The 14,429-nt window shown below is 33.7% G+C and overlaps 1 protein-coding gene across 1 annotated transcript in view; it reads right to left on the bottom strand.

The window, feature by feature from the left end:
- Window positions 1–14,429, bottom strand: part of LOC111516189 (glutamate receptor ionotropic, kainate 2) — a 213,017-nt gene that overhangs the window by 163,550 nt on the left and 35,038 nt on the right. The window lies entirely within an intron of this gene.

Below are 14,429 nucleotides of genomic sequence, written 5' to 3'. Positions count from 1 at the left end.
TCAATGATTATTATAGACTATTGAATATACCTCCACAAATAGCAAAAAGACTCATACAATCATTTTGATTATGGCATTTCAATTCTCAGAGTTATTTTCATAGATATTTTCATTCACCCAACTCACATTTTCATATACAAGGTGTCACGATAAAAATGAACAGTATGGGGATTTAGGAAACGGTAAGTGGTACGGGGTCGATTGAATTAGAGAAAAGTAGCGCATCAATGTGACTAATAATGTGCCATTTGAAAGTTTTGAAATTCCGAGTTTTTTCGGAGACATCCGATAAAAACCGAAATTTAAGAATTTCGTTTTTATTTTCGTCTAACTTCATTTTCAAAGAAAATGTAAAACAAATAGCACTTTACCATGGACACATTGTAAGGACTACACGATAACGTAATCAGAAAATTTCTGCGACGTTTCGTCTTTTAGAAAACATCATCAACTTTTTATTTTTATATGGGCTGAAACTAAAGTATACCCTCCCAACTAGCAAAGTTGTTTTATAATTCCATGGTGTTACAAACAGTTTTATTTTATTAATATTTTATAATCACTTCCAAAATGCTGATTGATTTGATGCTCGGTGAAGACAATATAGTTGTAGGCAATGAAAGTGTTTTATAAATTTGTCATAGAAACGTTTATGAAATAAAATTGAAAAACCATTATAAAATAGTCAGGAAATTATCACAGAAACGTTTTTACAACTAACTTATAAAACTTATTTTCCTATAAAAGTAAATTGTTATGTAGCAGTTTCATAACACTTTTCTGCAAGATTTTTATGATAGTTATAAAACTATTTCAAGCTCATTTTATAACTGTTTCCTGTAGCATTAATGAAATTATTTTATTAGAATGCTTTCAGACACTATTTTATTTTCATTGCCATATTGTCACTTCAATGATAATTTCACAATTTCACAAAAACACTAATATAACTGTTATAAAATCAAACTGCTTTTGCTAATATACAGGGTGTCCCTGGACTTCCTCTTTTCCTCTCGGGAATGTATAGATGGGGTCAAAATATCACCAGTACTTCATATAACTTTTTTTCCTAAAAGTCTTCGTAACCAAGTTACGGGCCCTCGAAGTTACAAAATGAAAAATGTTTTTCTTTGATAACTTTTCAAGTGAATATTCAAAATCATCCAAATTTTGGTAATTGACTAAACAAATGAATTCCGTCGATGAGCTTTCATGCAGGAGTCAGTTGTTTTGCTACAAAGTCTGGAACGGACTACCCCCGATGGTCCACACCCCAAAACTTTGAAATGACAGATATTTTTCAATATTTTTCAACAAAATAAGGTTACTTGGACAATTTTATGAATGAAAGTACTCGTGTGGAAAGTCGATCGGAGCAACGAGTCTTGATAAAAATGTAGTTCTACTCGACGACATCAAACCCGCTCGTCCACCATTATTTGAAATGAATAATTATCAAAGCAGAAATAATAATGATAACGTTAATTCAACAACATTTATAACAGGAATAATACAAAGTATGCTAAAATGAAGTCGTAAACAAAAAGTACAGTACCTATATGGAAGTTTAAGTCACAATTGTGATAGCAGATATTTTTTCAAAAGAAATATCAAGTTCTGTAGATTCGTGGTGTTTTTAAACTAACAAGCTACTCTACTATGAAATATCGAATTCATTCCATATTGTGTATGTACATAATACGTGTGGAATAATCACGTTTCGTGTTGATAAGTTATCTGAATCTCATGAAACTCAACATTCGAATGTTTCAAATTCTTCTTCACAGCTAAACTGTTGAGGAGTTTCACTGATAATTATAATTTTATGGAAGAAATTCTTTAACACGAATCTAAATTTAGCTGAAAAAACGCACATCGGAAAAAATATTTACTATACTAATAAAAAGCATACGAATGAACTACAAAAACGGCTGCACATGATCAGGTGAAAAATATCCAGGGAATAATTATGTTCCATTTCTTTCACAGATGTTGACAAAAAAACCTTTTAGAAAGTTTTGATAAAAAATGAGAAACTGGAATGCGATTTTGTTTTGTTGAGTGGTGCGTTGTCATATGACTATCATTGTATTGTCAATATTCTATAGGATATTTTGAATTTTTTTGATATGGCCGAACAGTTTACATTCAATGCATGTATTTTATGGACGAGCATTTTGTAATGCTGCAGAAGCTCGTCGTCTGTATTCCGAGCATTTTCCCAATCGAACGGTACCGTCAAGAGAAACATTCGAGCGTGTCGATCGCAGCTTGAGGGAGACAGGTATGTAATAATTGATAATTAATTTGAGCACGTTGTTTTATTTCGATATTATTGTAGGTACAGTTTTGCCAAAACGAGGTGGTGAGGGCGCTCCTAGGACTGTACGTACCGTTGTATTGGAGGAAAATATTTTGGAAGCCGTCGCTGATGATCCTTCAATGAGCATCAGAAATCTATCAGAACAGTTCCATACATCCAAGTCCACTATTCATAGAATAATTAGGGAACAACTGCTCTACCCATTTCACATCCAGAAGGTACATGCCATGACACCTCAAGATTTTCCAGCACGACTGGAATATGCCAATTGGTTCATGGATAGGCAAAGAGAGGATATGACTTTTATTAATCGAGTTTTATTCACTGATGAAGCAGGTTTCAGTAGAGATGGAGTTATCAACTCTCATAATCTCCATATATGGACCGAAAAAAATCCCCATGGGATATTGCAAACCAAACACCAACGGAAATTCAACGTGAATGTTTGGGCTGGTATCATAGGAAACCATCTTATAGGACCATTCATTCTACAGGACCGATTGAATGGAGAACGTTATTTGGAGTTCATTCAGAACAATTTGAATGGACTTTTGGAACATGTTCCATTGCAAACCCGAAGAGATATGTGGTTTATGCATGATGGCGCTCCTCCTCATTTTAGTTTGATTGTGCGTGACCATCTGAACCATATTTTCCACAATAGATGGATTGGTAGAGGTGGGCCATATTCATGGCCATCGCGGTCTCCGGATTTAAATCCATTGGATTTCTTTCTGTGGGGGCATCTAAAACGCCTTGTCTACGCTACACCTACTCACACAAGAGATGCATTGTTGAATAGAATAACATTACATTGTGAAGCCATACGAAACGACCCTGGAATGCTATTTCAAGTACAGAGAGGGTGTCTTCGCAGACTAAGAAAATGTATAGAGAGAGAAGGTGGTCATATCGAGCAGTTTCTGTAGCGGATTTTTCATTTCTGTTTGCTCTTGAGACTCTTGAGTTTCGTTAGTTAAACGTGTTTGCATTATAAAAATTCGTTATGAACATTTTACCTATCATTTCCATTTTCCTTAAAAACTAATATTTTCGAATAATGGTAGACATCTCAGGGTAAATGTTGTTGAATTAACGTTATCATTATTATTTCTGCTTTGATAATTATTCATTTCAAATAATGGTGGACGAGCGGGTTTGATGTCGTCGAGTGAAACTACATTTTTATCAAGACTCGTTGCTCCGATCGACTTTCCACACGAGTACTTTTATTCATAAAATTGTCCAAGTAACCTTAATTTGTTGAAAAATATTGAAAAATATCTGTCATTTCAAAGTTTTGGGGTGTGGACCATCGGGGGTAGTCCGTTCCTGACTTTGTAGCAAAATAACTGACTCCTGCATGAAAGCTCATCGAAGGAAATCATTTGTTTAGTCAATTACCAAAATTTGGATGATTTTGAATATTCACTTGAAAAGTTATCAAAGAAAAACATTTTTCATTTTGTAACTTCGAGGGCCCGTAACTTGGTTACGAAGACTTTTAGGAAAAAAAGTTATATGAAGTACTGGTGATATTTTGACCCCATCTATACATTCCCGAGAGGAAAAGAGGAAATCCAGGGACACCCTGTATATTTGCTACCACCAAGAATAAAATGCAGCATTTAAGAACAACCAGCTGAAATCGATTCGATCCTATAATCACAGCTTTGAAAAAATCTTCAAAATTTTGGTTGTGTATAGTAAGAATATTTTTATTTAGTTATTCAAATTGGACACCGTCGATATCGTGGTGGAAATTATTTCTTCAGTAACTTCTAAATATTTGATTTTTATTGAGTATAGGTATCCCGTAAGTAAATTCAATATTTTCAAGGCATTGGGTTTAGTAAATCAACCTTATTATTCACAATTTGGAAGACTGTAAAATACAAAGGGTTTGCACTTTTAAGTTTCAGTTTTTAGTTATCTATTTAAAAAACCTGAATATTTTGTTCTGAGTGAAGCAGTTTCGTGTTACAACCCTTTGAATGATGACAAATTCAGATACAGATACAGCAAGGTATGCTTTACAGAAAGTATTCAGAAATAACTCCTCGAATAACTAATACCTACTGTCATGTAGAGAGTGTCCCATAAAAGATACATAACTCTGGCTTTTTCACACTTTCTATGACAACTTGTTAGAATGAAAATAACCCTGCTTGCTTTTTGGGTTGCATAGAATTGATAATTTTTTTTGTTCTGTATCGTCATTCTTCAGCATTCGTTCCAATAGTTCTTCTTCAGCAATTTGGTAGGTCATCAAATGACTTCGTTTCAGTTTATACATCATTGTAAACCAACTGGCTTCGGTCATAAAATTGTGGATTCGTATTAGCTTATCGGCATAAATTTTTGGCCATAAGAGTTGGTTATTATTTACCCACCCTTAATTTTAGACACTATGATATGCATATATTAGTGTATTAATTTATATTTTCAATTTGATAATAATTCCATTGTGTGGATACTGTAGTGGATTTTTCTGTTTGTTTCCCGAATATATGAATAAAAATGAACGATAACTCAATGGTGGCCATTTTGAGCATTTATTGGGGGGTATATAATAGTTTTAGATCCAGTTCGAGGTGCTTCAAATAGACGAAGAAATGACTTGGTGTTCCATAAAAAAACTTTCTGAAAGCTTTTTGAGTCGCCCTGTATATTGAAAATACTGAAAAAAATACTCCAAAGTATCCTACCTAACCTAGTGCTTCAATTCTTTCTTGCGAAAAACAGGAAAAGGTTATTATAATGGTTAAAACCCGTCGTTTAGCCTTTATAATCGATAAAAGAAACTTTTTAGTCAAAACATCAAAGACAGATAATATTTATCCAAACTATATGTGAGAAATCTTTTATTCATACAAGCACTTTTTTAGAAACCTATAGCTTTAAAAGTAGTCCGACTCTGCCTCAATACCATCACTCTCAGAACTAAGTGTTTCTTAACAGTTTTATAGGGATAACATAGTAGCTAAAATACGTTGAAATGCTTGCTACTGATACCAATTCATTTTATAGAATGACACCATTTTGAATGATAGCGATCCGGGATACTGAAATTAGATGAGTTGAAAATATGAAATACCGCACATATAGTGATATTGACAGCTGAAAAATACATAAATATAACATTGTATTATTTAGAATGAAGTGAGTTGAGTTTGTGACTAGAAAATTAATACTTCGGCAGAGTGAATTTTTGTACAATTGATAATTTTACCGAAAACATTTATAAATGAGTGGCGCGCTTAAATTTTGCTAATAATAGGCTATATATTTGTCAATAAAATTTCATTTGCAGTAAAAATATCAATCTTCGAAACACAAACAATGTCTTTTTAAGTTTTATGAGTGCAGAAGTGAAATTTTAAAATGGCTTCAACCTTTCTATTTGTTAGTTTTCAGTTGGTGACATATCTATTATATTTTCCTAGTGTCCAATATAAAATTACTTCTTGCATCTTCAAGAAAACATTTTCAACACTTTTTTATTTTACTGTTATCGTTTTTGGCTAAATTATATTTTATAACGCCTACTTGGAACTACTAAAAACTATTATAAAATTGTCTTCTGATTATTTTATAAGTTTCGCTTGAATATGTTGCAAAAGTGTAGTGAGGAAAGTCTTTACAAAACTGCTTTTTAAGACTGTTAGACAAATTTTATAGTAACTGCCAAAATGTTTATAAAACTGTTTTGTAGTGTTTGTAAAAGGCCTTACAAAATATTGATAATGACTATAATGTTTTATAAAACGGTGCCAATTTCCTATTTATAGTAGTTTTATAAATATTTAGAAAACATTTCTGGGAGGAATGCAGTTTTATAATTTGTTTCTCCGAAACGTTTCCGCAACTATTATAAAATACGAAATTGCTAGTTGGGTTGTACACGACTCCATTTTACATTGTGATCACAGCAATATCAAAAGTTCACTTAGTTTATAAAATATAATTGTAATGTTATAACAAGGAGCTAATATGAATTATAGAAAATAAACAGAAACTTATATTAACTGTTCAAATTACTCGCCATTATTTTCTGAGCACGAGTACGCTCGTTTCACAGACGAATTTAAAACCTGAGTTAACATATTCGGAACAATATTATTAAAGGAAGCAGTAACCAATCTTAGCAAATCTTATTCAATTGAAAAATCATGAGAGTGCACTTGACTCTTGATATATCCCCAAAGAAAAAAGTCTATTGGGGTTAGGTTGGGGGACCTTGCAGGCCAGGATGTACCCCCAACTAGCAATTTCGTATTTCATAATAGTTGCGGAAACGTTTCGAAGAAACAAATTATAAAACTGTATTTCTCCCAGAAATGTTTTCAATGTGTTTATAAAACAGCTATGAATACGAAATTGGCACCGTTTTATAAAACATTATAGTCTTTATCAATATTTGGTGAGGCCTTTTACAAACACTACAAAACAGTTTTATAAACATTTTGGCAGTTACTATAAAATTTTTCTAACACTCTTAAAAGTAGTTTTGTAAAGACTTCTCTCACTGCACTTTTGCAAAATATTCAAACGATACTTATAAAATAATCAGAAAACAATTTTATAAGAGTATTTTAGTAGTTCCATGTAAGCGTTTTGAAATATAATGCAGCCGAAAACGATAACAATAAAATAAAAAAACATTGAAAATGTTTTCTTGAAGGCGCAAGAAGTAATTTTGTATTGGTCACTAAAAAAATATTATAGATAGGTAACCAACTGAAAACTAACAAATAGAAAGGTTGAAGCCATTTTAAAATTCCACTTTTGCACTCATAAAACTGTTAAAGACATTGTTTGTGTTTCGAAGATTGATATTTTTATAGCAAATAAAATTTTATTGACAAATATATAGCCTATTATTAGCAAAATTTGAGCGTGTCACTCATTTATAGGTGTTTTCGAAAAAAATTCTAATGATACAAAAATTCTCTCTGTCTCACAAGCTAGTAAACAAACACAAACACAATCACATAATATTAAAATACTAATGAGAAAAAAATTAAGAAAATCGATAATACTAATTGAAGCACAGTCACATATATACAGGGTGTCCCTGGACTTCCTCTTTTCCTCTCGAGAATGTATAGATGGGGTCAAAATATCACCAGTACTTCATATAACTTTTTTTCATAAAATCCTTCGTTACCAAGTAACGGGCCCTTGAAGTTACAAAATGAAAAATGTTTTTCTTTGATAACTTTTCAAGTGAATATTCAAAATCATCCAAATTTTGTTAATTGACTAAACAAATGAATTCCTTCGATGAACTTTCATGCAGGAGTCAGTTGTTTTGCTACAAAGTCAGGAACGGACTACCCCCGATTGTCCACACCCCAAAACTTTGAAATGACAGATATTTTTCAATATTTTTCAACAAATTAAGGTTACTTGGACAATTTTATGAATAAAAGTACTCGTGTGGAAAGTCGATCGGAGCAACGAGTCTTGATAAAAATGTAGTTTCACTCGACGACATCAAACCCGCTCGTCCACCATTATTTGAAATGAATAATTATCAAAGCAGAAATAATAATGATAACGTTAATTCAACAACATTTATCCTGAGATGTCTACCATTATTCGAAAATATTAGTTTTTAAGGAAAATGGAAATGATAGGTAAAATGTTCATAACGAATTTTTATAATGCAAACTCGTTTAACTAACGAAACTCAAGAGCCTCAAGAGCAAACAGAAATGAAAAATCCGCTACAGAAACTGCTCGATATGACCACCTTCTCTCTCTATACATTTTCTTAGTCTGCGAAGACACCCTCTCTGTACTTGAAATAGCATTCCAGGGTCGTTTCGTATGGCTTCACAATGTAATGTTATTCTATTCAACAATGCATCTCTTGTGTGAATAGGTGTAGCGTAAACAAGGCTTTTTAGATGCCCCCACAGAAAGAAATCCAATGGACTTAAATCCGGAGACCGCGATGGCCATGAATATGGTCCACCTCTACCAATCCATCTATTGTGGAAAATATGGTTCAGATGGTCACGCACAATCAAACTAAAATGAGGGGGAGCGCCATCATGCATGAACCACATATCTCTTCGGGTTTGCAATGGAACATGTTCCAAAAGTCCATTCAAATCGTTCTGAATGAACTCCAAATAACGTTCTCCATTCAATCGGTCCTGTAGAACGAATGGTCCTATAAGATGGTTTCCTATGATACCAGCCCAAACATTCACGTTGAATTTCCGTTGGTGTTTGGTTTGCAATATCCCATGGGGATTTTCTTCGGCCCATATATGGAGATTATGAGAGTTGATAACTCCATCTCTACTGAAACCTGCTTCATCAGTGAATAAAACTCGATTAATAAAAGTCATATCCTCTCTTTGCCTATCCATGAACCAATTGGCATATTCCAGTCGTGCTGGAAAATCTTGAGGTGTCATGGCATGTACCTTCTGGATGTGAAATGGGTGGAGCAGTTGTTCCCTAATTATTCTATGAATAGTGGACTTGGATGTATGGAACTGTTCTGATAGATTTCTGATGCTCATTGAAGGATCATCAGCGACGACTTCCAAAATATTTTCCTCCAATACAACGGTACGTACAGTCCTAGGAGCGCCCTCACCACCTCGTTTTGGCAAAACTGTACCTACAATAATATCGAAATAAAACAACGTGCTCAAATTAATTATCAATTATTACATACCTGTCTCCCTCAAGCTGCGATCGACACGCTCGAATGTTTCTCTTGACGGTACCGTTCGATTGGGAAAATGCTCGGAATACAGACGACGAGCTTCTGCAGCATTACAAAATGCTCGTCCATAAAATACATGCATATCTGCATATTCATTGAATGTAAACTGTTTGGCCATATCAAAAAAATTCAAAATATCCTATAGAATATTGACAATACAATGATAGTCATATGACAACGCACCACTCAACAAAACAAAATCGCATTCCAGTTTCTCATTTTTTATCAAAACTTTCTAAAAGGTTTCTTGTCAACATTTGTGAAAGAAATGGAACATAATTATTCCCTGGATATTTTTCACCTGATCATGTGCAGCCGTTTTTGTAGTTCATTCGTTTGCTTTTTATTAGTATAGTAAATATTTTTTCCGATGTGCGTTTTTTCAGCTAAATTTAGATTCGTGTTTAAGAATTTCTCCCATAAAATTATAATCATCAGTGAAACTCCTCAACAGTTTAGCTGTGAAGAAGAATTTGAAACATTCGAATGTTGAGTTTCATGAGATTCAGATAACTGATCAACACGATTATTCCACACGTATTATGTACATACAAAATATGGAATGAATTCGATATTTCATAGTAGAGTAGCTTGTTAGTTTAAAAACACCACGAATCTACAGAACTTGATATTTCTTTTGAAAAAATATCTGCTATCACAATTGTGACTTAAACTTCCATATAGGTACTGTACTTTTTGTTTACGACTTCATTTTAGCATACTTTGTATTATTCCTGTTATAAATGTTGTTGAATTAACGTTATCATTATTATTTCTGCTTTGATAATTATTCATTTCAAATAATGGTGGACGAGCGGGTTTGATGTCGTCGAGTAGAACTACATTTTTACCAAGACTCGTTGCTCCGATCGACTTTCCACACGAGTACTTTTAATCATAAAATTGTCCAAGTAACCTTATTTTGTTGAAAAATATTGAAAAATATCTGTCATTTCAAAGTTTTGGGGTGTGGACCATCGGGGGTCCACACCTGACTTTGTAGCACCTGACTTTGTAGCAAAACAACTGACTCCTGCATGAAAGCTCATCGACGGAATTCATTTGTTTAGTCAATTACCAAAATTTGGATGATTTTGAATATTCACTTGAAAAGTTATCAAAGAAAAACATTTTTCATTTTGTAACTTCGAGGGCCCGTTACTTGGTAACGAAGGATTTTAGGAAAAAAAGTTATATGAAGTACTGGTGATATTTTGACCCCATCTATACATTCCCGAGAGGAAAAGAGGAAGTCCAGGGACACCCTGTATATAATTGATATGCTGAATGAAATTTATAATTTTACAAATGATACACAAGTAGATACGATTTTAGAACATGGATACATTTCAATTTGCATTTTTGAGGTCTATCAAAGAGTGTATCTCATTTCTTGGTTCCATATTGATCCATTTCTTGGCTTCCCGCTTAAATAGGGACAGTGAATTGAGATTCTTAATTTCAGTTGGAATTTTATTGAATAGTTTGGGAGCAAGAAAAACATAACATCTCTGTCCTATAGTTTTAGTCATCTTAGGTACTTTTAAGGCTTCTTTCTTAAATCGAGTGTTGTATATATGATGTACGTGTTTGCTTGATGAAATATATTTTCTTTGGTATACTAAGAGTGGGAGTAAAAAAGTTTGGCTTATATCAAGAAACCCTGATTCCCTATAAAGATCATTACTAGAATTGTCTCGTTTTTTACCGAGTATAATTTTTATGAGCCATTTCTGTAGTGTCTCGAGATTTTTCAGGTAGTTGTTAGTTACACCACCCCAAGCAATGATTCCATAATTGATGTGTGTTTGAATAAGTGTATAATACATGGTGCGAAGGTGATGTATATCAAATTTTTTTTAAAATATTTGAATTTACTCAAAAAGAATCGGAGTTTTTTATTATGTTACAGATGTGAGCATCCTATCTCAAATGACTATCTATTGTGATACCGAGATATTCAACAGTTCTGTTTTCCATCAGAAGCATAGATTGGTTTTCAATTCTAACTTCAATTCGGTCGAAATCGGGTAAGTTTGGTTCATAACTGGTCAGTGGTAAATATACTGTTTCACCAACATTTACTGTCAGAAGTTTGCTATTGAAGAACTTGAATAAAACTGGTAGTGCATTTTGGATTTTCTCTTTCAGAGTGTTCCAGTCTCGATCTTTGAAAAAAACAACCGTGTCATCAGCAAAGCCAGTTATATCTCCAGGAAAGGGTAGGTTAAACATCTCATTGATATAAAGTATGGAAAGAATAGGTCCTAAAACAGTGCCCTGTGGAACTCCATAACGAATAGCTTTATTGTTACTCAGGGTGTCATCTATTTGTACACATTATTCAAATAGCTATTTATTAAATCCCATGATTTTCCCCTGAATCCTATATTTTCGAGGGACTTCATCAAATCTGGATGGCTCACAGTATCGAAGGCTTTTGCCAAATCAATGAAGACACAGATGGCCGGTTCCTTTGTGTCTACCGCTGCGTACATCTTTTTGAATAAATCGGCCATTGCATCTTGTGTTGATTTACCCTCCATAAAACCAAATTGATTATCAGAAATTCAATTGTACTTTTGTACAAAACTGAAAATTCGTTTTTTTATAATTTTTTCTATTATTTTACTAATATTCGAAATAACTGAAATAGGTTTATAATTTGTGAGGGAACTTTAAGTTCCTGACTTATAGAGAGGTTTCACTACAGCGATTTTCGATATTTCTGGAAATACACCAGTTTCCAACAGAATCAAAATGATGGCTTAATTTTTATCTACAGGGTGTCCCTGGACTTCCTCTTTTCCTCTCGGGAATGTATAGATGAGCTCAAAATATCACCAGTACTTCATATAACTTTTTTTCCTAAAATCCTTCGTTACCAAGTAACGGGCCCTCGAAGTTACAAAATGAAAAATGTTTTTCTTTGATAACTTTTCAAGTGAATATTCAAAATCATCCAAATTTTGGTAATTGACTAAACAAATGAATTCCTTTGATGAGCTTTCATGCAGGAGTCAATTGTTTTGCTACAAAGTCAGGAACGGGCTACCCCCGATGGTCCACACCCCAAAACTTTGAAATGACAGATATTTTTCAATATTTTTCAACAAATTAAGGTTACTTGGACAATTTTATGAATAAAAGTACTCGTGAGAAAGTCGATCGGAGCAACGAGTCTTGATAAAAATGTAGTTTCACTCGACGACATCAAACCCGCTCGTCCACCATTATTTGAAATGAATAATTATCAAAGCAGAAATAATAATGATAACGTTAATTCAACAACATTTATCCTGAGATGTCTACCATTATTCGAAAATATTAGTTTTTAAGGAAAATGGAAATGATAGGTAAAATGTTCATAACGAATTTTTATAATGCAAACACGTTTAACTAACGAAACTCAAGAGCCTCAAGAGCAAACAGAAATGAAAAATCCGCTACAGAAACTGCTCGATATGACCACCTTCTCTCTCTATACATTTTCTTAGTCTGCGAAGACACCCTCTCTGTACTTGAAATAGCATTCCATGGTCGTTTCGTATGGCTTCACAATGTAATGTTATTCTATTCAACAAAGCATTTCTTGTGTGAATAGGTGTAGCGTAAACAAGGCTTTTTAGATGCGTCCACAGAAATAAATCCATTGGATTTAAATCCGGAGAGCGCGATGGCCATGAATATGGCCCACCTCTACCAATCCATCTATTGCGGAAAATATGGTTTAGATGGTCACGCACAATCAAACTAAAATGAGGAGGAGCGCCATCATGCCTAACCACATATCTCTTCGGGTTTGCAATGGAACATGTTCCAAAAGTCCATTCAAATCGTTCTGAATGAACTCCAAATAACGTCCTCCATTCAATCGGTCCTGTAGAACGAATGGTCCTATAAGATGGTTTCCTATGATACCAGCCCAAACATTCACGTTGAATTTCCGTTGGTGTTTGGTTTGCAATATCCCATGGGGATTTTCTTCGGCCCATATATGGAGATTATGAGAGTTGATAATTCCATCTCTACTGAAACCTGCTTCATCAGTGAATAAAACACGATTAATAAAAGTCATATCCTCTCTTTGCCTATCCATGAACCAATTGGCATATTCCAGTCGTGCTGGAAAATTTTGAGGTGTCATGGCATATACCTTCTGGATGTGAAATGGGTGGAGCAGTTGTTCCCTAATTATTCTATGAATAGTGGACTTGGATGTATGGAACTGTTCTGATAGATTTCTGATGCTCATTGAAGGATCATCAGCGACGTACGTACAGTCCTAGGAGCACCCTCACCACCTCGTTTTAGCAAAACTGTACCTACAATAATATCGAAATGAAACAACGTGCTCAAATTAATTATCAATTATTACATACCTTTCTCCCTCAAGCTGCGATCGACACGCTCGAATGTTTCTCTTGACGGTACCGTTCGATTGGGAAAATGCTCGGAATACAGACGACGAGCTTCTGCAGCATTACAAAATGCTCGTCCATAAAATACATGCATATCTGCATATTCATTGAATGTAAACTGTTCGGCCATATCAAAAAAATTCAAAATATCCTATAGAATATTGACAATACAATGATAGTCATATGACAACGCACCACTCAACAAAACAAAATCCCATTCCAGTTTCTCATTTTTTATCAAAACTTTCTAAAAGGTTTTTTTGTCAACATCTGTGAAAGAAATATTATTCCCAGGATATTTTTCACCTGATCATGTGCAGCCGTTTTTGTAGTTCATTCGTTTGCTTTTTATTAGTATAGTAAATATTTTTTCCGATGTGCGGTTTTCCAGCTAAATTTAGATTCGTGTTAAAGAATTTCTCCCATAAAATTATAATTATCAGTGAAACTCCTCAACAGTTTAGCTGTGAAGAAGAATTTGAAACATTCGAATGTTGAGTTTCATGAGATTCAGATAACTGATCAACACGAAACGTGATTATTCCACACGTATTATGTACATACAAAATATGGAATAGCTTGTTAGTTTAAAAACACCACGAATCTACAGAACTTGATATTTCTTTTGAAAAAATATCTGCTATCACAATTGTGACTTAAACTTCCATATAGGTACTGTACTTTTTGTTTACGACTTCATTTTAGCATACTTTGTATTATTCCTGTTATAAATGTTGTTGAATTAACGTTATCATTATTATTTCTGCTTTGATAAATAATTATTCATTTCAAATAATGGTGGACGAGCGGGTTTGATGTCGTCGAGTAGAACTACATTTTTATCAAGACTCGTTGCTCCGATCGACTTTCCACACGAGTACTTTTATTCATAAAATTGTCCAAGTAACCTTATTTTGTTGAAAAATATTGAAAA

This window comes from Leptinotarsa decemlineata, unplaced genomic scaffold (assembly GCF_025532065.1).
Source record: "Leptinotarsa decemlineata unplaced genomic scaffold, Ldec_3_MD MMD2_P_RNA_scaffold_4, whole genome shotgun sequence".
NCBI lineage: Eukaryota > Metazoa > Arthropoda > Insecta > Coleoptera > Chrysomelidae > Leptinotarsa > Leptinotarsa decemlineata.
Note: the sequence above shows the minus strand (reverse complement) of the source record. Positions and strands in the feature narration are given on the sequence as shown.